Consider the following 25,791-nt stretch of genomic DNA (forward strand, 5'->3'; position numbering starts at 1 on the left):
TTGTTCTTTTTAAGAAAGCCTGCAAGAAGTTGAAAGGGCTTACAGCCTCGCTCTGAACTGGGAATAGCTGTAAATCTGTATATCCTGCAGAGCACATAGTGCCTGTGGATAAGAAAGTGTGGGAAAGGTGGGAACAGTAAATAGGGATAGGGAATATGGTAGAAAAAGTACAAAAGTAGAAGGACCAAATATCAAAAGTTGAGTTGTAGGAACCAATGAAGACCAACTTCACATGTTAAGTAATGGAATTATCAAATGAGAGGGTGATTAGATTTATAAATCAGTTATTTAAACCTTATTTCTTTTTTTTTTTAAATTTTTTTTAATGTTTTATTTATTTTTAGGAGAGAGACAGCATGAGTAGGGAAGGGTCAGAGAGACAGGGAGTCACAGACTCTGAAACAGGCTCCAGGCTCTGAGCTGGCAGCACACAGCCCGACGCGGGGCTCGAACCCACGAACCGTGAGATCATGACCTAAGCGAAAGTCGGACGCTTAACCGACTAAGCCACCCAGGCGCCCCTATTTAAACCTTATTTCTATGGAAAGAAGCTTTCTCTACTTGCTAAGTAAAACTTGCCAAAAGACAGCCCTTGCTTATTCCTTAAATTCATCTCTACATGCATTGAAAAGATGTATATTCGATCACCTGGTGAGAGATTGGGACAATTCAGCCATTTCCCAATTAACTTACGTAGAAGTGGTGATACAAAACAGTGACACCGAACACAAGTGTTCTTGTTTTCCATGATTGGACCACAAGACTGTGCAGCTGTCAATGTAAAATCAGTGTCATGTGAGCCTTTCACAGGTAAGCCTGGGACTCACTTATAATACAGTGGTTTGAATTAGGTGCTGATGGCTGAGAGAGAATTACTGTGGCTTCCCTACATAGCATTCTGATCAGGATGCTTACCGTGTGTATAATTACTCCTTAGCAACATAACTGCTTGTGAAGAGGGTTATATTAGTAAGGATGCTTGTTGCTGGCAATAAGACCCAACTCTATCACATGTAATAAACACTTCAGAGGTTCTAGAATGGGTTGATAGAGGGTTCTGAGATATCAAGAACCCTGCTTTCCTTCCACTCTTCCAAACCTGACATTCTCAGCATTTTCTTTCTGGGCTAATAATACTCACGATCAAAGATGCCCACCATGATTCCAGGTGTCCAGTATAATCCAACAATGTCCAGTGAAGGAAAATAACGTTTGTTCCTCCTGTGTCTTTAATGATTTTAAAGCCCTTCCCAAAGTTCCTCAGCATTCCCCTCATGTCTTGACTACATCTGAGTCACTGGCCTGTTTCTAATCACTGACAAAAGGAATGACCTCTCTGGCTTTGATGGATCATATTTACTCAAGTTGCCCATGTAAGGATGGGCAGTGGATCAAAACTGAGACTTCCATAATGTGGAGGAGCAAATAAGGGCTTCTGAGTAGCATAAACAGAAACTGCAACAGGATGGAATTAAGTGTTGAGGACCTGTAAGAGATCAGACACTTTCTGCCCTTGAAGAGCCTGGCCTGAGATTGTGGTTCTCAACCATATCAGACTTAGCAGACCCTTTTTATTATTACATGGGAACATTCATAACATCTATCACATCTACTATCCTAAAATGAAATTTACATATAACTTACCTATATACATAATTCCAGAAATGGTCAGTCCAGTGCCTCTATTGTAATATAAAGGAAAAATGAAGCCAAGTTGTAATAAAACATACATTTTAACATATAAATGCCCACATACTGCCACACTAGAAAACAAGGAAGTAGTCAGGTATTTGCTCTTAAGTGTGAAAGAAGCAAAACTGCTCACTCGAGTACTGTTAACACTATTGGATAGTTTATTATATATATAATTATATTAATTAATATATTAATATTTTTCAGTTTATTTTTGAGAGAGAAAGCGTGAGTTGGGGAGGGGCAGAGGGGAGAGAGAGAATCCAAAGCAGTCTCCACTGTCTGTGCAGAGCCCAGTGTGGGGCTCGAACCCACGAACTGTGAGATTATGACCTGAACCGAAGACAATTGCTTAACCAACTGAGCCACCCAGGTTCCCAACACTATTGGGTATTTTAAAATAAAGATTGAATTCATGATTCATAAAGAGCTGTAATTTTACATATAATGCATAATGATAACATGTATGTTTTATTGGCCACTCAGTGAACACAAATAATGTTACTGTTAAAAATGTCATTTTCCAAATGGTGATCAAATTCTTGCTGAAGTTTTGAAGAAAAGAATAATATGCCTTCTGTAGGTAGGAGAGTTTGTCCCTAGTGTGAATATTAAAATTATATAAGTAACAAATAAGTAAAATAGGAGTTGTAGGCTCAGATAATATACAAAGGTGGGTTTATAACTTTTTATTGAAGTAATATTGACATACTGTGTAAGTTTAAGGTGTCCATTTGATACATTTATATATTGCAGTATGATTAATAGGCTAGCTAACACCTCTATTAGGTCACATAAATATTTTTTGTGGTGGGAAAAATTAAGATCGAGTCTCTTAGCCACTTTGAAGGTTATAATACAGTGTTGTTGCCTCTAATCACTATCCTGTGTGGGGATACCCAGGACTTACCTACCAGGTGCACATTTGTACTTTACATTTTTAAAAATTTTAGAATAGTTTTAGATTTACAGAAATGTTGTAAAGATAGCACAGATCCCATATATCCCATACCCAGTTTCCTTTATTTTTAAAATCTTACATTAGTATGGGACATTTGTCACCACTGAACCCTACATGGCTGCATTGTTAACTGAAGTCTACACTTTATTCACCTTTCTTTAGTTTTCAGCTACTTTCCTTTGTCTGTTACAGGATCCTATCCAGCATACGATACTACATTTAGTTGTCATGTCTCCTTAGACTCCTGTAGGATGTGATAGCTTTTCACACTTTCCTTATTTTTGAGAATTTTGCTAGTTTTGAGAGTGCTAACTAGTCAGTGTTTCTCAGTTGGGATTTAATTAATATGAATTTTGTCTCATAATGAAACTGGGATTATGGGTTTTTTTGAGAAAGCCTATAGAGGTAAAGTGCCCTTCTCAGCACATCTGATCAAGGGTGCACGTTATCAACACGATGTATCAGTGATGATGTTAATCTTGATCACTTGGCTGAGGTAGCTTTGGTCATTTCTTTACTGTGAAGTCAGTTTCCACCCACCACCTTTCCATACTGTGCTCCATAGAAGGAAATCAATATATGAAGCCCACTTCCTTGAAGGGAAAACCAAGCTTTTTGCCTGTCTGAATACTCAGTGAGACTTTTCAGAGTTGGGCAGGCCTATACAGGATATCTCACACCCCCGTCCCACATCCACTAAGAACCAATTGTGAAACCCAACTGAAAATGCCCCATGAGTTTCCAAAACTACCCCTAGGGGTCAGTAATGCCCTGTGGAGAACCACTGGTCTAAGATCTAAAATCTAGTTTCTTTAAAGTGGAGTATGAACTTAAAGCATTTACAAAGGAATCTGAGTTCAGAATCCATAGTTTCATGCTTTCCTCCTTATTCACATGTTTTGCCTCTAATTCAGGAGTAAGTCATTTTAGCTTTTTATCTTTCAGAGTTCTTCAGGTGTTCAGCTTTCCTTTTATATAAACATTTTATTGTTTTATATATTTCATTAAATTATACATTTATAATTATGAGAATAACTGTCTTGAACATGTGGTCTGTCAGTAGACATGACTGACTCGGTAAGCACACAACTCATTAGGTAAGTGGAAGTGTGCAGGTGTCTGAGAGTGTGACCAACTGTTTATAGTTATTCAGACTGCCAGGGCATCAGTCCTTTACTGAGGAAATGGTAAGTCAGATTAATGCAATAATCTGTGAAGTGGAAACGGGTTAAGAGAATTTTTACTATAGATGCATTGATTTGAGTGCTATCAATATTAGCAAAGATAACAGGAGATTTTTTTTTTAATGGCAATACCTAGGACTGCTGTACTTGAAACAGGCACTTTCATAGACCTAATCCAAACTTTTGACACATCAATTTTGCATTAGGTTTCAAGAGTCATCCAGGACTTTAAAATGTTCAGATCCTTGGGGCGCATGGGTGGCTCAGTTGGTTAACCATCTGACTTTGACTCAGGTCATGATCTCACGGTTCATGAGTTTGAGCCCCACATCAGGCTTTCTGCTGCCAGCACATAGCCCTCTTGGATCCTCTGTCTCCATCTCTCTAAAAATAAGTAAAAAAAAATAAGCATAAAAAATTTATAAAAAAATGTAGTCTAAAACTGGACCTCAAGTCTATGGCACACTTTGAGCATGAGCGCCATCTGTGTTTATCTGAGAAAGTGCTAGTCAGTGTATTTGGGGGACCAACGTAATCATCTTACCAGTGTACTGAACAGCCTCACTATTCCCAGGGGTGGTCCATGTACCAGCAGCATCAGCATCCCTGGAGAGGTAGTTAAAAATTAAGATCTTCAGGCTTCACCCGAGACCTACTGAATGAGAAGCTTTATTTTCAAAGGATCTCCAGGCAATTAGTGTGCACAATAGTTTTGAGAAGCACTGTTGTACAGACTTCTTTTTAAAACCACTGATCTCAGAGAACTATATTTACAAAAATATGATTTTTTTTCTCCCACTATTATAAATATAGTAAAACACTCATTATTTGTAGCAGCGGATATAAGGGATTTGTATCTAATCTACAAACTCAGAGGTGTGTAAGAAATGGAATTTTTATTCTAGTGGCACATAATTTAAAGGCTCCATTTTCTGTGGGGCTCGTGGAAACTGAATCTCAATAAATTCAGGATCTCTTCCTGCTGCTTTTCTCTGAGGTAAAATCTTAAATTCCTGTAATGTCTAGAAAGTTGGAGGAGCGTGAGCATCTGACCTTCCACAGGAGAACCATTCTGTTGGCATTTGCTAAAATGTCAAGTATCCTGTTTGGTCCTTTGTTATAGATCTATGTGGCTTACTGTTAGACCATCATTCATTCTTACTGCTGGGGCTCTCTCAGGTCTGTTCCCTCCCTTGCTATTTCATTCTGCTATTTCCATATTATGTCAGCTATTTCCATTTTGAGATTTCCATGCCATGTCAGGGAAATCTTTGGGGGTAAGACTTCTCATCAGTAACAGTTACTGAGGGAGCACTGGGTCATTCTGCAGCCCTTACATCACATGGGGATGTTTTCACGGGGAACCTAACTCGTGAGGTTTATATATGGTCCTACCTATTAGACATCTCTCACAGCCATTTCTTCAGGGATCTTGCTGACTTCCAGGGTTTCTACCTAGAAAGCCAAGGGGAAAAAAAAGACCCTTTTCCATTCAGATCTGCAGATAATCTATCTCAGGACTCTGATTTCCCTTTATCTTAACCCACAGGTGCTGAGGAAGGTACACCCTCTTCTTGGGGATTCACCAGGTCTCAGAGTTCTCCCTATTGACCTCTCTCCTCATGACTCACAGCATAAAGGTTTAGATTTTTGAAAGTCAAAGGCTTTTTTTCTTTCGTAACATCCCTAAGGCCTGTATTCTAGCTGCCTGAGTGGAGAAGGGCCATGAGTCACAGAAATGTTGGGAGAAAAGTTAACATTTTAAAATATCATGTCACATGAATAATAGGATATAAATCCTTTAAGGATTTATATGAGATTTATAAATCCTACAAGGATTTATATCTAATTATTATTTTATTATTGTAGTGTGCTCAGCATGACTTGGAGCACACAATCAATAATATTAAGTGTTCTCATAGAACCAGAAGGCTGGAAGTATGCAACAGGGATCCTGTACTGCGAATGTTATAATTTGCGGAGAAAAGTACACAAAACAACTACAGCACAACAGCAAAGCAAACTATCAAGAGTAAAATGGGTTTAAAAGCAATAATAACTACCCTACTTGGGGCTATTAGTGGCAAGTTATAACACCTGAAGGACATGTTTGAAGACTCCACCTCTTAAATCGGTGTTCCTTTGATTTGGGAGCAAGGACCTCCAGACAAGCAGGGCCGAGATCTGTAGGAATAGGAAGCACAGATGCCCCAAGTGAATAACCAAGCAATGGTGGGGGGCAGGGGCTGCTCACACTTCCACTCCTTGGTTTCTGAACCCATATAATGACTATTGGGTGTACAGCGCTAATAATGATACTGATACTTGATTTAGGGTATATAATGTGCTCTGGCAGATGGCCTCTCATCATTGCAGGGTTATATCTCCAAGTGGACACGTCAGCTACACCTTCAGAAGAGCTTGTCATCACATTCTCATACCAGCAGCTTCTTATGTCTCCAAATCAAATTTAAACTGTCTCAGGCATCCACATGCCATTTAAGTAGGAAGTTCAGAATCACTCTTTTGGTGCAGTATGTGATAGATCTTGTGAGTTCTGTGGACATGTGTCTACTGCTACACCTCTTTTGATGTAAAATGAATCCTTTGGCTGCCATCACCCTGAGAAGAATATGTTCTAGGCAGCCACTGCCCTTCTAGCCTAGAGCCCAGCATGGGATGCATGGAGCAGAGCCATCCCAGGTGTCCCACAGCCTGAAACAGAGTGACCTTAGCTGATCTGCACAAGCAAGAATAAGTGCTTATTGTATGCTACTGAGATTTTTGTGACTGCTTGTTACAAGCATTTTGTGGACAATAACTGACTGGCACACTTCTTTATCATTATCCCCCAAATTTCTTAGTTTGTTTTATTTTCTAACTTCTTAAGTGGAGTGATTACTTGTCAATACTATTTTCAAATCTGAAAAGTGCATTTAAAAATATTTGGTTTTTTTCCTGATGATACAAACAAGTGGAAAGATGTTCCATGCTACTGTTAAAATGCCCATGCTACCCAGAGCAACCCAGAGATTTAATGGAATCCCTATCAAAATATCAACAGCATTTTACACAGAACCAGAACAAATAACCCTAAAATTTTTATGGAACCACAAAAGACCCCAAGTAGTCAAAGCAGTCTTAAAAAAGAACAAAACTGGAGGCATCACAATCCCAGTTTTCAAGATATACCACAAAGCTGTAGTAATAAAATCAGCATGGTACTGGAACAAAAATAGACACATAGATCAACAGAACAGAATAGAGAGCCCAGAAAAAAAAACCATGATGATATGGTCAATTAATCTATGACAAACAAGGCAAGACTATGCAATGGGAAAAAGAATATCTGTTCAACAAGTGGTGTTGGGGAAAATGGAGAGTTACATGCAAAAGAATGAAACTGGACCATTTTCTTACACCATACACAAAAATAAGCTCAAAATGAATCAAGGACCTTAATGTGAGACTTGAAACCATAAATACCTGGCACAGGCAACACAGGCAGTAATTTCTCTGACATGGAGTGTAACAACATTTTTCTAGATATGTCTCCTAAAGCAAGGGAAACAAAAGCAAAAATAAACTATTGGGACTACATCAAAAAAAAAAAAAAAAAAAAGCATCTGCACAGCAAAGGAAACAGTCAGCAAAGTAAAAGATTATCTACTGAATAGGAGAAAATACTTTGCAAATGACATATCTGGCAAAGGGTTAGTATCCAAAATACATACTTATGCAACTTATACAACTCAACACCCAAAAAACCAAATAGTCCAATTAAAAGATGAGCAGAAGACCTGAATAGACATTTTCCCCAAAGACCTACAGAATAGACATTTTTCCCAAAGACCTACAGATGGCCAACAGACACAAAAGATGTTCAACATCACTAATCATCAGGGAAATGCAAATCAAAACCACAATAAGATGTCACCCCACACCTGTCAGAACGGCTAAAATAAAAAATACAAGAAAACAGGTTTTGGTGAGGATGTGGAGAAAGGGAAACCCCTTTGCACTGTTGGTGGGGATGCAAACTGGTGCAGCCACTGTGGAAAACTGTATAGGGTTTCCTCCAAAAATTATATATAGAATTACCCTGTGATCCATTTATTCCACTACTGGGTATTTACCCAAAGAATATGAAAACACAAATTTGAAAAGATATATGCACCCCTATGTTTACTGCGGCATTATTTACACTAGCCAAATTATGGAAGCAGCCCAAGTGTCCACTGATAGATGAATGGATAAAGAAGATGTGATACACACACACACACACACACACACACACACACACACAGAAAGATTACTCAGCCATAAAAAGAATGAAATCTTGCCATATGCAACAATGTGAATGGCATAATGCTAAGTGACATAAGTCAGGGAAAGACAAATACCATATGGTTTCACTCATACGTGGAATTTAAAAAACGAATGAACAAAGAAAAAAGGAGAAAAACCAGAAAACAGACTCTAAACTACAGAGAAAAAAACTGGTCAGCAGAGAGGAGATGGGTCGGGGGTGGATGAAATAGGTGAAGGGGATGAAGAGTGCACTTACGATGTGCACGGAGTAATGTATAGAGTTGTTAAATCACTATATTGTACACCTGAAACTAACTTAACACAGTATGTTAACTAAAGTGGAAGTAAACAAAAAAAAAGAGGTATTGTTAAAATGAAAATTAAAAATATTAGTTTTTCCTCAGAACTATTTTGGTCACATAGTACAGCTTTTGATGTTAAATGCCGTTTATTGCATTGTGGCTAGCTAGTAAATGAGAAGTGTATCATTTCTTCCTTTTGAAATTTACTATAATTTTCTTTGTGAATAAGCATATGCTTGACTCTTGTGACTATTCCTTGGATAAGAACAGTATGTATCTTCTGTTATGGCCTACTAAGTTCTACTTACAAATGCTAGATCAAAGTCACTGAGAATTTAATTAAAATCCTCCACAGCCACTGCTTTTTACTCCCCCTCCTCCTCTCTTTCTTCCTCTTTTTCTTCTTCCCCTTCCTCTTCCTCTTATTTGTCTACTTGATGCAATAAATCCTAAGAAACATATGTTAAGGTCCCCTAATAAAATTGTAGTTTTACAAAAATCTTATTTTTGAAAAGTTTTTGCCTTCTATAGTTTGCTACGATAGTGTTTGATAATTAAAGGTTTATAACAGATCTTAATTTCTTGGGCTTTTATCATACAAAATATCCTTTCTTTTTCTGTGTAATGCTGTTGGTCTTGAATTCCATTATATGTGAACTTAATATTGCCGCCTCTACTTTCTTTCTGTTTGCATTTAGCTGAAATTTTTGCTCTTTCTCCTTTTTAAATTTTTTTTCAATATTTATTTATTTTTGAGAAAGAGAGAGACAAAGTGTGAGTGGGGGATGGGGCAGAGAGAGGGAGACACAGAATTCAAAGCAGGTTCCGGCTCTGAGCTGTCAGCACAGAGCCTGATGTGGGGCTTGAACTCACGAACTGCTACATCATGACCTGAGCCAAAGTTGGACGCTTAACCAAATGAGCCAACCGAGACACCCAGGTGCCCCTCGTCTTTCTCCTTTTAAAGTTTGTCTACTTTATTATCTTTAACAAACAAAATATACAGAAAAGTGAATAGCTTCCCTCTCCTCCTCCAATTACAGCTATCTTGAAGAAATTTACATTAAAAAGTTGATGTATACCTTTCCTTCCACACCATTCTCTAAGTCCATAAAAGTAAGTATAAATGTGTTGCTGTTGGCTGAACAATGGCTCCCTGAAATAACCAGGTCCTACTCTCTGGGGCCCGTGAATGGTAACTTATTTGGAAAAATGGTCATTGTATATGTGGTTAGGTTGGGGATCTTGAGATGAGGACGTTATCCTGGCTTATCTAGGTGGGCCCTAAATGCAATCATATGTGTCCTTGTAAGAAAAAGTCAGAGGGACATTTGACACAGAAGAGAAAAAGTTAATTTGACAATCACAGTAGAGACTGGAGTGATGTAGCCACAAGCCAAGGAATGCTGGCTGCCACCAGAAGCTGGAAAAGACAAGAGACAGAAGCTCTTCTTTTTTTTTTTTTTTTTAATGTTTTATTTATTTCTAGGAGAGAGAGAGAAAGACAGCGTGAGCAGGGGAGGGTCAGAGAGAAGGAGTCACAGACTGAAACAGACTCCAGGCTCCGAGCTGGCAGTCAGCACAGAGCCCGACGCGGGGCTCGAACCCACGAACCGCGAGATCATGACCTAAGCGAAAGTCGGACGCTTAACCGACTAAGCCACCCAGGCGCCCCGGGACAGAAGCTCTTCTAATGACTCTGGAGAGAACATGAAAAGTAAAGATATTTATAATAATCTTTGATATATCTTGAGATATGTAATGGATGTACAACGCTCCATTAACTCTCAAGGTATGAATATAGTTCTAGCACTCTCCTAATCAAATTGAAATTGGTTTAAGCACCCAGATGTCATTTAGGTAGGAAATACAGAATCCCTCTATTGGGCTATTCCCACTGACGCTAAATTGATTTTTCTCAGTGAAATATGCATACCTTCTGTATCAAATCATCTGGAGGTGTTGTTAAAGACTCTCACAATATCCATAATCGGAATCTCTCGGGCACCTGGGTGGCTGAGTCGGTTAAGCATTTGACTCTTGGTTTAGGCCCAGGTCATGATCTCACAGTTCATGAGTTTGAGCCCCACATGGAGCTGTCAGTGCAGAGCCTGCTTGGGATTCTCTCTTCCCCCTTCCCCCACCCCTCCTCTGCTCCCTCTCTCTGTCTCTCTCCAAATAAATAAATAAACTTAACATTAACAAAAAAATCTCTGGCAATGAGATTGGCCATGCCCCAAATCACTCCTTTTTTTTTTTCAAATGTTTTTTTATTCTTGAGAGAGAGAGAGAGAGCGAAAGGAGAGAGAAGCAGAGAGTGGGGGAAGGGCAGAGAGAGGGAGAGATACAGAATCTGAAGCAGGCTCCAGGCTCGGAGCTGTCAGCACAGAGCGTGACATGGGGCTCGAACTCATGAACCATGAGATCATGACCTGAGCTGAAGTTGGACCCATAACCAACCAGGTGTCCCACCCCAGGTCATTCTTATACACACTTAACACATGACCTTTCTTAGTCTGAAATTCCTATAGACTGGCACTCTCCAATGGAATTTTCTACAGTGATAGAAATGTTCTACACATGCACTATCCAGCCTCTAGCCACATGTGGTTATTGAGACCTTGAGATGTGACTAGTATTACTGAGGAGCTGAATTTCTAATTAAAGGTAAAAGGTCACATGTGGCTAGAGGCTACCATATTGGAGAGCACAGTTTTAGACTATTAGTCCTTGTGAGCACAAAACTGTATCTTCAATCTCTGTACCCCCTCTGTGCCTGGTGCATGGTACCCTGTGAATAAATACTGAAACAGGAAACACGCCTGCGCTATTTCCATTTTTTGAGGTTCCTGGTATATTAAGAAATGACAAAACACAATTGCAAAATTTGTGGTATATTGTACTTGTTTATTTTACACTTTTTTTTTCTTCTGATGAGGAATTTAAAGATCTCCTCCCTAAGCAATTTTCACATATGCAATACAGTATTATTAACTATAGCCATCATGCTGTATATTCCATCTCCATGCATTGTTTTATAAGAAGTTTCTACCTCCTGACTCCCTACACGCATTTCATCCACTCTCCATCCTCTGCCTCTGGTAACTACCAATCTGTTCTCTATATGGTTGAGCTTGGTTTTGTTGTTGTTACTGTTTTAGATTCCACATTTATGTTAGATCATATGGTATTTGTTTTTCTGTCTGACTTATTTAGCATAATGCCCTCAAGGTCCATCCAAGCTGTTGCAAATGGCAAAGATTTCATTCTTTTTTTATGGCTGGATAATATCTATTGTTCATATATACCACATTATCCATTCATCCATTGGACACTTAGTTTCCATATGTTGGTTATTTTAAATAATACTTCAAATAGCATGGGAGCACATATATGTGTTTATATTAGTGTTTTTGTTTTCTTCAGATAGTGGAATTGCTGGATCATATATGGTAGTTCCATTTTTAATCTTTTGAGGAAACCCCATACTGTTTTCCACAGTGGCTGTACCAACTTACATTCCCACCAACAGTGTACAAGTGTTCCCATTTCTCCACATCCTCGCCAACACTTGTTGTTTCTTACCTTACGCTTTCAAAGCAGACTTATTGTCCTATTCTCAAGATAATTATAAGATCAAAATATTACATCATGGACACATTATCTGATGGCAATGCCTAATTGTTATGGGGGTATTCAATTGCCTTTCTACCTTTAACAAATATGAAAGATGTATTAAGACAATAATGAATTCTGCTTTAAGATTTTCTGTGTACCATAACCAAAACATGGAAAGAGCCTAAGTGTCCATCAACGGATGAATGGATCAAGAAGATGTGGTTTATGTATACAATGGAATACTACATGGCAATGAGAAAGAATGAAATCTGGCCATGTGTAACAACATGGATGGAACTTGAGGGTGTTATGCTGAGTGAAATAACTCAGGTAGAGAAGGACAGCTACCATATGTTTGCACATATGGGAGGATTATGAGGAACTTAACGGAGGACTGTGGGGAAGAAGAAGGGGGAAGTGGGGGCGGAGAGGGAGGGAAGCAAACCATGTGAGACTCTTGAATGTTGAGAACAAATTGAGGACTGATCAGTATGGGGGGATTGGAAGGGGGTGATGGGCATGGAGGAGGGTACTTGTGGGGATGAACACTGGGTGTTACATGGAAACCAACTTGACAATAAATTATTTTAAAAAAATAAAAGATCTTCCGTATACCTTCAGTTAAAGCATATATGTGTATATACATATATCAGTGAATACAAATCAGATCACTTGTATTAGTGATCACTTGTATTAGATCTACCTTGTATTAGGTAGAAAGGAATTTAAGCCAAGAATATGATTTAGATTAGATTACAAAAATTCTGGCTTACTAAAAGAATATACTGAGAGAAGTTCTGAGAAACTATTTAATTAGAGAATCAGGGACTTGAAGTTTCCTACTTATGTCTGCCAATCATTACTTTATTTCCATCAAAAAGAAAAAATCAAAATTAAAAGAATGACATAGTAAAGATATGCAATGACATTAAAACTTCCTTGAAAATAATTCATATTTCTAGCTTTATTTAGCTGAAGTAAAACCTTAGAGACCTTATAAACAAGACATTGTTATCAGCATGGAAGAAACAAAAGTTTCAACTTCTGCTTGAAGGGCAAGTGGCTACCTTTAAGGTAGTCGTCATTAAATGCTTGTCATTCATTTCTTTACATTTTTCCACAATCAATTGAAGTGGCCAGTGCAATTATACATAGCATGTAGTCCGAGCAGTAGAAAACCCAAATTTAAGTAGGTTAGGACCAGGGAACAAATTAGAATGCAGGTAGGCATTGAACCAAAACTTGATTCAGAGCTTCATGTTGGCCAAAGTGAAAAGGAAAACACATCCAATTATATAATCTACTTGTCTGTAAGGAAGACCTATTCAGTTATTTAAGGGTATCCAAGCATTTCATGACACTTGGCTCTGAAAGAAAATTCTCTCATGGGCTTTTCCATGGAAAACATAAAATGACTGCACAACATCCCTACAGTAAAAGTACTAGTGGGCTCTGTGGAGCTCTCTGTTCCAGAATCCCTTAATGTATGGTAAAGACACAATTTTCAAAAGACAAGTCATTAAAAGGCTCCTGGTAGGGGGTGAAGAAGGTTTCTGTGTATACGAGCTCAGGATAATATGATCAGGTATGTATGTAGTTTTCTTATGGACCAGCTAATATTCTGTACTTGACTAAAGGCTGATTCATATTGTTTAGAATTCAGGAATCCAATTAGCAGGTGGTTGACAGCCTTTTGTGAAGAAGTCCCACTGAGATTCTCACCTACATAGAAACATTTCTCTTTACAAGATGGTGTACAGTGACAACCTGGAGGGAATCCAGGATTTTTCTTTAAAAACAACTCCTTAAAAATAAGAAAATTAAGTATTTAAGTCCATAAAGTTTCACTCAATGGAGCAGAGGGTCTGCAAGCCCACATACAAGTCTGTTTTGTTTGTTTTGTCTTGACAAAGTTCGTGTTAGTTACCAATACTTAGAGATCAATAGATTTCAAGTCAAGCAACCCTGGATGCTCGTATCACCACTTGGCAACAGTCTGTTGTGTTGAGTGTAGAGCATTTATTCACCCCTTAGGTATTTGAATGCCCTGTTGGACAATGAAGATTTGGATTGAAAAATCTTCAAAGAAGAAATTATTGGTTGTTCACATTGGCTATGAAAAAATCTGAATAATGCTCCCCTGAAATGTATGGCTTTTAGTGAAGTGATTGGCCAGTAAATCTACCTGCAGGAAATACTTGCAAGATATACTCTTAAATAAGGAAATGAATCTGGTATTAAGTTACTGGATCTAAGGCAATAAAACTTAAGAACATGTACCAAAATAATTATTTAATTTTAGGGCAGGTGATCTTTATCCATTCTTTCAGCCAATGGTAAACCACAAAATCAATTGTACATTAAAGACCAATATAATAAAATGTCAGCATTAAGGAAGATAATTGACTTTCCATCTCTAAAGCAAGGTAGCATATGTCAAAATAATCCAAGAGTGGTTTCAAATTACTTAGCTATAGGTTACAAAACAAGGAGGGCCACAACTTGATTCTTTCAGGCTACTTGAAATACCTTCTGATATATCTGAACACAAATTCTATTGATCTGGACTTTCAAGAGATGCAGAAGTCCTGGTTTCCTAGGAACTAGGATTCTACACTGAACCCATGGAATTTTTTTTTTTAATATTTTTTATTTATTTCTAGGATAGAGAGACAGCGTGAGCAGGGGAGGGTGAGAGAGAGGGAGACACAGACTCTGAAATAGGCTCCAGGCTCTGAGCTGGCAGTCAGCACAGAGCCCGACACGGGGTTCGAATCCACGAACCGCGAGATCATGACCTAAGCGAAAGTCGGACGCTTAACCGACTAAGCCACCCAGACGCCCCTGAACTCATGGAATTTAACCTGAAACACAGAGAAAAGCCCGAGAAATCATTTGATGAAAGCATTCTTTTATTTGCTTTTCCCAATTATAAATGTACACTATCAAAAATTTAGAAAATAAAGAAGAATTTAGATGATTTTCCCCCCAACATTTTATTTTGAAAAATTTCAAGCCAACAGAATACAGACATGCAGGCCAACCCAGTTGCTAATGCTGAGCCACAAATTTACTCAGAGCTTCTTGGCAGTCAAAGCAAAAGGAGACAACAGCCAGTTATATAATTCACATTGCCTATAAGGAGAAAACGTATCAGTTACTCAAGTGTAGCCAAGTGTTTCATGACATCGGGGCCTGAGAAAAAATTCTCTTGTATTCATTTAACATGGACTACAAAGCAATATTACACACAATTAACATTCCTACAGTAACTGCATTGATGAGTTCCTGAAACTATATCGTCTAGAATCCCTCAATGTTAGCAGGGGGTGCTTGGTATAAAGGTAGCAGCCTGGAGGTGAAAAGCATGGACTCTAGACCTTCACTGCCTAGGGCTGAATGCTGGCCCCGTCAGTTATTAATTGTGTGAAAATCAGTAAAAGTATTTCCTGACTTATAGTATTGTGATAGTATTGTGATTAATATCACAAATCTCAAAGAGCTGTTATGAGGCTCAAGTGGGTTAATGCCTATTATGTACCTAAAACGGGCCCTGGCACAGAGTAAGCATCATCATAATTACAGTAAATGCTAAAATAAAGGTGTGCACATGATATAATAATACAGAGGAAGGGTACTTAAACCAAGGGCCTGAGGGAAGGTTTTCTGGAAGGAGGATGCCTGTGCTGGGTCCAAATTTTAGTGTACTACTTAACTGTTGTTAGTATGACCTTGACCAGATTACTTAACCTTTGTAGCTTCATCTGCTGTAACAGAGATATAATGTCAGTTAGTTGGTGACATAATAAGCTGATGTTCGCAAAATTAAATGAGATAACATATGAGAATTAGATAAGCAAATGTAACAGAGCATGGAAGTATAACAACTAGTGGTTTCTTCTTGGATTTGGTAGAAAAGTAAAAAAAAAAAAAATTCCTCTTTGCATCAACTTTCATGTATGTTCATTTTTTCCAGTTAAACAGTGTTAGTTGAGAAGTAGTTGTACATAAATTATCTTTCAAATCACAACAAAACTACCTAGAAGAATGTTAAATGATCAGCATTGGTTTAGCACAGCTCTCATTTTTTTTAATGCCAAGTAGGATTTGAAGTATGCTGTTATAAGCAAACGAGTCTAATATAAAGTTGGGGGGATTATCTAGGAGTTTATGTGAAAATCATAGACTCAGCCTGATCTCTCCTTCGGTACAGGAGGAAACCAAAGCCTGGAAGTTAAGTGATTTGCCCAAGGAAATCTAGCTAGTTAATTGCCAGAACCAAGACTAGAGTCTCAAACTCCCATCAGTCCAAAGGCCAATACACTATATTGACCTGCCTTTCAGACCCCAGTCATTTGATGTCTATATCCACTACCTTACTAAAGCCATTATTATTGGTCACCAATCATTTTTGTGTTGCTAAATCCAGTCAGTGCTTTTCAGCCGTTGATATACTTAAGCTGTTTGTAATCTCTGACTCTGATGACCCCGCCTCCATCTTGCAATTTTTTCCAACCTTGGCTTTTGAGACATTATGCTCATTTAGCTCTTTTATCTCTCTGGCCATTGTTCCTCAGACTTCTTTGTGGGTTTCTGTTCATCTGCCACTCCCCTTTAAAGTCAGTGCTTCCTGGGACTGTACTCCTTGGTCCTTTTTATTGTTTCTTCTAGATTTTCTCTGATTCATCTCATCCATGCCTAGGACTTAAATTACCAATTACAAGTCAATGTCCTCTAACTCAACTTTTTTGACTATTTTGACTCAACTTCTCTCCTCATTCATAGATCTGTGTAATTCAGCTGCTTATTGAATGTTTTCCTCTGGATACGGAGGTTCCTTGCATCCAGTCACAGTCACAATGCAAGAGTCTTTGAGGGAACTCGAGAAACTTGCACCCTTCTTTTTCAGATAAAGGAGAATGTGGCAGAAGACCTACTACCTATCATCTTTATTACTGACTGTCTTAGTTTCCTACTGCTGTTGTAACAAATACCACAAACTTAGTAAAGAACACAAATTTATTACCTTAGAGTTCTGGAAATCAGAACTGCTCTAAAATCAAGGTATTGGCAGAGCTGCGTTCTTTCTGGCGGCTTTATGGAAGAATCCATTTCCTCGCCTTTCCCATCTTCCAGACCTGTCTGCCTTCCTTGGCTCCATCTTCAATACCAGCAGTGCAGATTCTTCAAATCTCTCTTTGTCTCTGACCTTTGTTTCCATCATCATAGCTCTATCCCTGATTTTGACCTTCCTGCCTCCAAGCCCAGCTAGATCATCTAAAATAATCTCTCCATCTCAAGATTCTTAACTTAATCACTATCTGCAAAGTCCCTTTTGCCATGTAAGGGAGGGAACATAGTCACAGATTCTGGGGATTAGGGCATGAACATCCTTGGGGAGGGGGGACATTACTCTGTATAATACAACTGGCAAAGCTGGTATCTGATACTGCTGTGGACAGTGAGCTTCACAATGCCAACCTCTGAAATTAAATAGGTTTACTAACTTTGTAACCCTGAACCAGGCATCTCAAACTCACCCCAGGTCCTGGTCTTTCAGAACAGGAGAACACTAGAGCATTGCACCCTGCCCATGCAAGGCTTGAACCTACAAACTGTGAGGTCATGACCTGAGCTGAAACCAACAGTCAGATGCTTAACCACTTAACCACTTAATCTACTGAGCCACTCAGGCGCCCCAGGTTTCTCCTTTTACATTCATCAATCAGGAAGTTACTGCTTGAGGGAGGAGGGAGCTGGAGAATGCGCAGTGAGAGGCCAGGAGTGTTATCTTAATGGATTCACTTCACCTGGAAAGAGACCTTATGAGTGGAGACGGTTTCCCCCACAAATATATCTATATTTGAACTCATCATCGTCTCATCCCACAAATCTGATCAACCTTCAAGACTGTCAACACCACTATCTATTAACTTAGTACAGAGACTTGTGGATAACCCAGACTCATCTTCTCATCTTGTGAAACGGTTCCACCCGTTCCACCATCTACTCCGGCATCCACACTAGAAACTTGGCCTACTCACGTATCCCCCGCTCAGTACTGTCAATTCTACCACCTTAATAGCACTCACGTCCATTCCTTTCCCTAGATTCCCACTGCCAATACCGTTAAGACTCTTATCGCTTAACTGGAATACAGCAATGGTCTCAATACTGGTTTTCCGCCTCAAGACTTAACCTTTCCCGTTTTCACTTCCATACCTTTGCTCATAAAACATCCTTTACCTGAAATTATGTTTTTTTGGTTAGTCTCCAAACCCTGGTACCCCATTTTGCCCAAGCGTCAAGCAAAACTGACTATCCAACATCAGCCAGGATCAGACTTGAAATTCGTGTCTGACTCCGAAGTCCAGGCCGTCATCTGCTCTTGCTCGACTGCCTTCTAACAAAAATATTTTAAAGTCTAGTGGACTTTATACTTTACAAAGAACCTCCGCATACAATATTTTGTCCTAGCCTCACAATTCCTCAATGTAGGCAAGATGGGTACTGTTACCTCATTTGTAAAATGAGGAAACGGGAATTCAAGTCTCGATTCACCACTCCCTGTTGCTGGGTTAACAAGTGTCACTCAGCAGTCTTCCGCGTTAACAGCGACCTCGGCCCCTTTTGGTTCCACTCCTTGTATAACCTTCCTGCACTTCGCAGAAGTGGCGGTTGGGATCCGCGCCAGTCTGGACGAGGCAGCTGCTCTGGAACCTCGCGACGGGGACCTTCCCATCTGCAGTGACGCGATCGGTGACGCCATACAGTGACGTACGGTGACGTGCTTACCCGGAGCCAGGTGCCTACAGGGCAGCCACACCCTGGGGCCCCCGGCTCAGGAAGGCGACGGGTTGGGCGGGTGGGAAAACGGCGCAAAACCCGCCTAAGTAGATCTTGGGGCCCTAAACCCTCGGATCACGCCCGCCCGCCCACCAGCCGCCAACTGGTTGCTAAGTGACGCCAGCGCGCAGAGGCGCGTGCGCGGCCACGGCGGTGTGCGTGAAGGCGGAGGCGCGCCGCGGCGGCGGCGGCGGCGGCGGCGGCGGCGAGGACGGCGGCGACGGCAGCGGCCGAGGGGGCGGTGGCTACGAGACGGGTGCGGAGCAGGCGGAAGAGGCGTCCGTGTGGGCGGCTAGGTCGCAGAGGAACATCGTTGGGGTGAGTAGCTGGGACCTCGCAGTGGAGGTGGGGCCTGGTCGCACCTGCTGCGCGGGCCCGGGGCGCGGAGACGCGCTCCCCCACTGCACCCGCGCGCGCCGCTCCACGCCCCTCTGTCGTTTTTTCCGGGGGCGGGGAAGGAGCGGAGACGGGGGCTGGCGAGGGTCAGTTCCTGGGCGCGGGCGCTCCGGGGAGCGGCAGCGAGGTGCCGGTGGAGACTGTGGTCCCTGAAGGTGTAGTGGGAAGTCGGTGTCTGGGGGCGTTGGGGTGGCTTTGCCAGGCTCCCGGATAGGGGAGTCGGAATCAGGAGAAGCCCAGGTTCCAAGCGCAGCCTCGCAGCCTGCCTGAGACGAGGTTGACCGCGACGAAGAGGAGGGAAACCGGGGTCGTAGGGCTGGGATTCGGAAAGTTTGGCCCTGTTAGGGCCTTTCTCGCCCCTGCCCTGGCTGGGCTCCGAGGAGGAGCCGGTTGTTATGGAGAGAGTTGTGAATCAGTGCCTGCGTGCGGCGTCAGACACACCCACGACCTGGGGAAGGCGATTGTCAGTACTGAGAGGGGGCGGTTAACCTGTTGCCTGGGGTTTCCAACTTCTTACGTATGTGCACGTGCCTCGTGCACGCATACAACTTTGCATACAACTGGGCGTTCTATTGCATTGTTGCTACGGGTTTTAAGGCCAGGGGGCAGATATCCGTCCTAAATTCTCACTTCACTGTCGACTCAAATCAGCTGTTTTGTTTCTCAGAACCCTGTTGTGCTTCTGTCATTACTAGGGCCAAAAGAGTATGGAGGCACTGTTTTTTGTTTTCCTTATAAGTAGTGCAGATTTGCTATTTTCTAGGCAGAAAACACAGATTCTGTTCCCCGTGTGGGCTGGAAAATGTTGATGGTCAGAGAAGCCTGAGCGCGAAGGTGTAGCAAATCATCAGCCCAGTGCTCTCAATAGGCTGGCTCCCTTCGTGGGTCCATGTGTGGTGGTTATAGTTGCCTTTCTTGGGAGAAAGAGTATTGGAGATAGGGAAGAAGTTGGTATTTTCTGACTTTGATTAATGTGATGCCTAGAACAGAGGTAGACTATACTGAAATTTAATCAGGATCTGTGCAAAAAAATTGAAGAAAAATAACTTGAAAGCTTTCATTCAGCTCTAGAATTTTTGGTTCAGTTTGATAACCAAGGATCTGTAAAGTATGCATGCTGCCTGAGGTGCTTACGTCTTGGAACCAATAATCTTGCTATGTAGCACTTAGTGTACTGGAAAATCTGTCTCTTGCTCACTGGACTGTATTAGCTTTTAGGACAGGTACCATTCCTTTTTTATTCATGGCCCTATCTTTCAGCACCTACAAAAGTTTTGACACAGAGTAGGCATACAATAGGTATTTGTTATGTATTATACTGTGTATGAGTGTTTATCAATGAATTTAGGTTAGTCTATCAAGGTTAATACATGTACCCCCCCACCCCAAATCATGTTACATGTGGGAGGAGGGTTGTGGGTACGAATGACATGGGAAACCTGGCTTATTTTGATTAAGAGCAGATAGACTGGGGGCACCTGGATGGTTCTGTCAGTTCAACGTCAGACTCTTGATTTCTGCTCAGGTCAAGATCTCACTGTCATGAGATCAAGCCCTGAATAGGGCTCCACGCTAAGCGTGGAGCTTGCTTAAGATTCTCTTTCTCTCCCTCTGCCCTTCTCCCTTGCTCATGCTTTCTCTTTCTCTCTAAAATAAAAATAAAAATAAAGTAAGTTTTAAAAAAGTGCAGATAGTCTGGGCACAATCGGTTAAGTGTGTTTCTTGATCTCAGGTCTTGATCTTAGGGTTGCGAATCAAACACCACATTGGGCTCCTTACTGGGAGCAAAACCTACTTTAAAGAAAAAAGAGCAAATAGTTTGCCATGTGTATGCCAAAGGTATGAGCATATGTATGTCAAATCATTTTGAAACCAAATGAGGCATTGTGTAAACAAGTGCTATGTGAGGTGCTATACTTTAAGAGCAGTAGAAATTTAGAAAAGGTAGGACCGAGTTAATGAATGCTTTGGAAGAGGTAAGGGTTGATTGGGACTTTAAAGAGCTATAAAATTTGAATTAGAGAGGAGGTGAGAAATCATGTTGAGAAAATTGTGTGAATGTGCTTTATGAGGAAGATATTAAGGAGACCTACATGTCTGGTGAGTGGATTTGAAGGTCTCTGAGGGAGATCTTGGAGAGAGAAGGTTTAGCAGGTGGGAAGGGAAAGTGTTAAGACTAAAAGCACCCACTGATAACAGGATAGGGCCTGCTTGCTGGGAGGGGTGGAAGTTGTGTTAGAATTAGAATAGTCTTAGACAAGAATAAGTGTTATCCTTAAAATTAAGGTATATTATGGTTGAACTAGGATTGGGTTTTGTATACTTCTGATTTCAAATACTAATTTGAATAAATGGCTCACTAATGTGAGTGAATCTTATGTACTTAGCAGCACTTGTCCCCGTTTCTAAAATCTACCTGATGTGCTTGGGCCTTTCCACTGGCAATCTGAAATGATGTACCCAAAGCAATTATCCAGCTATTCTCAGTGACACAGTTTTGCTTGGGATTATCTCTTAGAGTGCTCTGTGAGGTTTGTAGTTACCTCTGATTCTGTAAAATATACAAGTAACATTTGCTGGGAAAGGAGTCTGTTTGAAGAAGGATGCTTAAAAAGTATTGACAAAAAGATTTGAGAAAATTAAAGATGTTGCTGCTGAGTATTGAACCTTTGGTCTTTATAATATCTTTTGTTGTTACATGAAATTCTTCAGGCTCATTAAACCTGAAGCTGAATTGCTAACCTACCATGTGTAAAGTTGCAACACCAAATGTTGCATTATTTAACAGCTCAGCAAATATTTATTGGGTGCTGGCTATGGCTAGATACTGTGGTGGGTGCTGGGAAGATAAAGAACATGACCATGGTAAACCCTGTGAGATACTACATGTTCATCAGATGAGACAAACCCCTAAACGTGGTATGTTATGATAAGAGTTAATCACCTTGGAATAAGTAAAATGCTGAGGGCATTGATCACTTTGGCTGGAGAAAAATGTTGACAGAATCTGGGAAAGCTTTAAAGAGATGAGGATAGAACTTAGCCCTGAAGGTTAAGTAGAATTTAGCCACATTTAAAAGGGAAAACATACATTCCAGGAAGAAGGGAGAGTGTAAGCACGGTTGCTAGAGATTAATATTAATAGGGTTTTTGGAAAACTTTGAGTTTCTTTTTTAAAAAATTTTAATAGTTTATTTTTGAGAGAGAGAGGGAGAGAGAGAGAGAAAGAGCGCATGTGCAAGTGGGGGAAGAGCAGAGAGAGAGAGACAGACAGACAGATAGATGGACAAAATCCAAAGCAGGCTCCAGGCTCTGAGCTGTCAGCACAGAGCCCCATGAAGGGCTCAAACCCATGAACTGCGAGATCATGACCTGAGCCGAAGTCGGACGTTTAACCGACTGAGTCACCCAGGCACCCCTAATGAGTTGTTTCTTGATGAGATAGGAAAGGTATGGTTGCAGCCAAATCATGAAGGGCTTTCATTCCATTCTAAAAAGCCTAGACTTTCCCTCCCACTCCACCCTCTGTGTTGCCAGTGGAGGGCCTTGTGGACTCATCAGGAAGTTAACTGGCAGTTCCTGCGCAGAACTGCATTGGTGTGGAGAGGCAGGGAGACCCGTTAGGGTATAGGTGAGAGATGCTGGGAGCCTGAAGAGGGACAGCAGGAATGGATGGATGGTAGAGAATTTTCATTGTTAAAATCTCTAAATGTTATGACCAGTTAGAGGTGAGAGAGTGAGAAGTCAAAGATGTCTCTAGCTTTAGTAACTGGTGATTATGATACATTAAATTAGAAAATACAGAGAAGGAACAGAATTGCAGTGGAGAGAAGAAATGATGGCATGTACCTGTGTAGAGTTTGGAGAGGTCCACTGGGTGATTGGAAATTCTACTCCAGAGTTGATGAGACAGTTTAGGAATAATCGTAACAGTCTCTAGGGCCAAGGAAGTAGTACTATTTTAGGAATTAGTTAACACTGTGGGCTTTAGAATTAGGAAAACCTGCCGTCTGGTCTATTTCACTTACTGGTTGGGTCAGGTGACCTTGGGCAAGTTATTTAACATCTCTAAGCCTTAATTTCTTCTGAAAAGTGGGGTTAATAATACTTAAAAGAATTGTTGTGGAGATTAAATAAGATAGAATGGGCACAATGATTAGCACATTACCTAGCTTATAAAAGCTTAATAACTATAGCTGTTGCTATTAATAGTGGTAGGATTAGCGACAATTATAGAGGTAGTACAAGAAAATATAACCATCCAGAATAGTGGAGACGGAGAACGGGAAAGGATAGAATGGAACTTGTGGATGTCAACACTCAGATTAAATTTAGATTGGTTCTCAAATTTGAGCATGCATCAAAAATACCTGAGGGCCAAGGATCTCTTTTGCACTGCTGGTGGGAATGCAAACTGGTGCAGCCAGTCTGGAAAACAGTATGGAGGTTCTAAAAAAGTTAAAAATAGAACTACCCTATGACCTAGCAATTGCTCTACTAGGTATTTATCCAAGGGATACAGGTGTGCTGTTTTGAAAGGGCACATGCACCCCAATGTTTATAACAATACTGTCGACAAAAGCCAGATTATAGTAAGAGCCTAAATGTCCATTGATGGATGAACGGATAAAGCAGATGTATATAGATATAATGGAATATTACTCGGCAATCAAAAAGAATGAAATCTTGCCATTTGCAACTATGTGGATGGAACTAGAGGGTATTATGCTAAATGAAATTAATCAGAGAAAGACAAATATATGAATTCACTTGTGAGAAATTTAAGATACAAAGCAGAAGAACATAAGGGAAGGGAAGCAAAAATAAGTGAGAACAGGGTGGGGGACAAAACATAAGACTCTTAAATATACAGAATAAACAGAGGGTTGCTGGAGGGATTATGCGAGGGCGTATGGGCTAAATGGGTAAGGGGCATTAAGGAATCTGCTCCTGAAGTTGTTGCATTATATGCTAAGTAACTTGGACATAAATTTAAAAATAAAATTAATTAATTAAAAAAAAAAGAAATACCTGAGGGCTTGATAAAACACAGATTGCTGGGCCACACACTCCTAGTTTCTGATTCAGTAGGTCTGACTGGGGCTTGGGAATTTGCATTTTGAACAAGTTCTCGGGAGATGCTGATGCTGGTGTTCCCAAGACCTCACTTTGAGGACTTCTAACTTAGAGGATGGATGAAAGAAGAGAAACCGGCGTAGAGAAAAACTGGTGGACAGAGAACCAGGAGAGAGGGTAGAGGATAGGGAGGTAGCAGCCTGCAGACTGCAGATCCACTGGTGTGCTTTCAACTTCTGTAGACTTCATCTTCTTATTTCTGTCTTCCTCAGAATTTGGCATAATGCTTGGCACATAGCCTTGCTTGAATGAACCAAGCTTGAAGGCCCTTACTACTGTCTTTGTGCATGATCACATGTACTTCACATGCAGATTTCATTCATTCTCTTAGATCTCTGCTGAGTCATAGGGAAGTCCTGTTTCTAATGTTATACACACACACACACACACACACACACACACTCTACAGAAAATTTCTTTCAAATAGCTGATGCATTAGCTAGCTGTGCTGACTTTGTGTTGGATATCCTACCTCTGCCCCCTTTTATTTTTAATGTCCGGAGAGTCCAATTTGCAAAATAATTGTCAGTAACAAGTGTCAGGATGATAGTCTGTGTCTTGAATTAGGCACCTTGTAGATTTACAAGGTAAGCTACTAGTATACTTCCTGTACCTTGGAAGTTTACAGTAGGATGGGTGAAGGAAAGGAACAGGAGGAGATAAGATCACAGAAATGTGGATGGAGAGGAACCTGAATATTTTTCCTCGTTTGCCAACATACTTTGGATTTTATGTGTCTGAGGACTTTAGCATATAGAGCAAATATTAGTTATAATCTGATAGGAAGTTAAGTGATTTACACTGTATAAGGAAATCAAACACCAGTTGTGCAAAGAGATAAGCTCATTATAAAGAAATTTCAGGAGTTAACTTGTAGTTTCATGACTGACTAGTTAGCTACTCACCATGCTTCCTTGGTTCTTGTTCTCTCTCATTTATTTTTTCTGTTAATATTTGTGAAGTATTTACTATGTGCCAAAAACTGTAAAGTGCTGGGCATAGGGAAATAATTGCTCTGGACATCTAACACCGGCTTTAGTTAGGGGATATGATATTGTGTAAATGAGTGTGCACACGTGTTGTCAGGAAGATCTGATATCTGCATTTTATAATCCTAAGAATATATGATATGAGCAGACATCAAGGACTTGAGTTAAATTCATTCAGCCTTACGTATGCAAGGGACTGTGGGAAAAAATATAAGATGAAAACCTGAGTGTCCTGAACTCTTTTCTCTCTTGTACCCTCATATTCTATCTTGTTCATAATCTCTCATATCCATTTTCTCCTTTCCATTCTTACTGCTTTTACCTTCGTTGAAATCCTCAATTTCTTGCCTGGATTA

General features: G+C 40.4%; 1 protein-coding gene and 1 long non-coding RNA gene across 3 annotated transcripts in view; one reads left to right on the forward strand and one right to left on the reverse strand.

Annotated features, from left to right (window-relative positions):
• Window positions 1–15,045: 15,045 nt before the first annotated feature.
• On the reverse strand, window positions 15,046–18,552 carry LOC120233783. The gene is made up of 2 exons (XR_005528915.1): window positions 17,095–18,552; window positions 15,046–15,203 (listed from the first exon to the last, which is right to left on the reverse strand). It is a non-coding gene; the product is annotated as an uncharacterized LOC120233783 (long non-coding RNA).
• Window positions 18,553–19,147: 595 nt separating this feature from the next.
• The window catches only part of BTBD9 (BTB domain containing 9), a 411,574-nt gene continuing 404,930 nt past the window's right edge, over window positions 19,148–25,791 (forward strand). Inside the window, exon 1 of one of the 2 annotated variants that reach the window (XM_039235262.1) lies at window positions 19,148–19,232. The gene's annotated coding sequence lies outside the window, so the exon portion shown is untranslated. The remainder of the gene's footprint in view (window positions 19,233–25,791) is intronic. The other variant, XM_039235261.1, reaches the window with a different exon arrangement.

This window comes from Hyaena hyaena, unplaced genomic scaffold (assembly GCF_003009895.1).
Source record: "Hyaena hyaena isolate Hyena2069 unplaced genomic scaffold, ASM300989v1 scaffold_96, whole genome shotgun sequence".
NCBI lineage: Eukaryota > Metazoa > Chordata > Mammalia > Carnivora > Hyaenidae > Hyaena > Hyaena hyaena.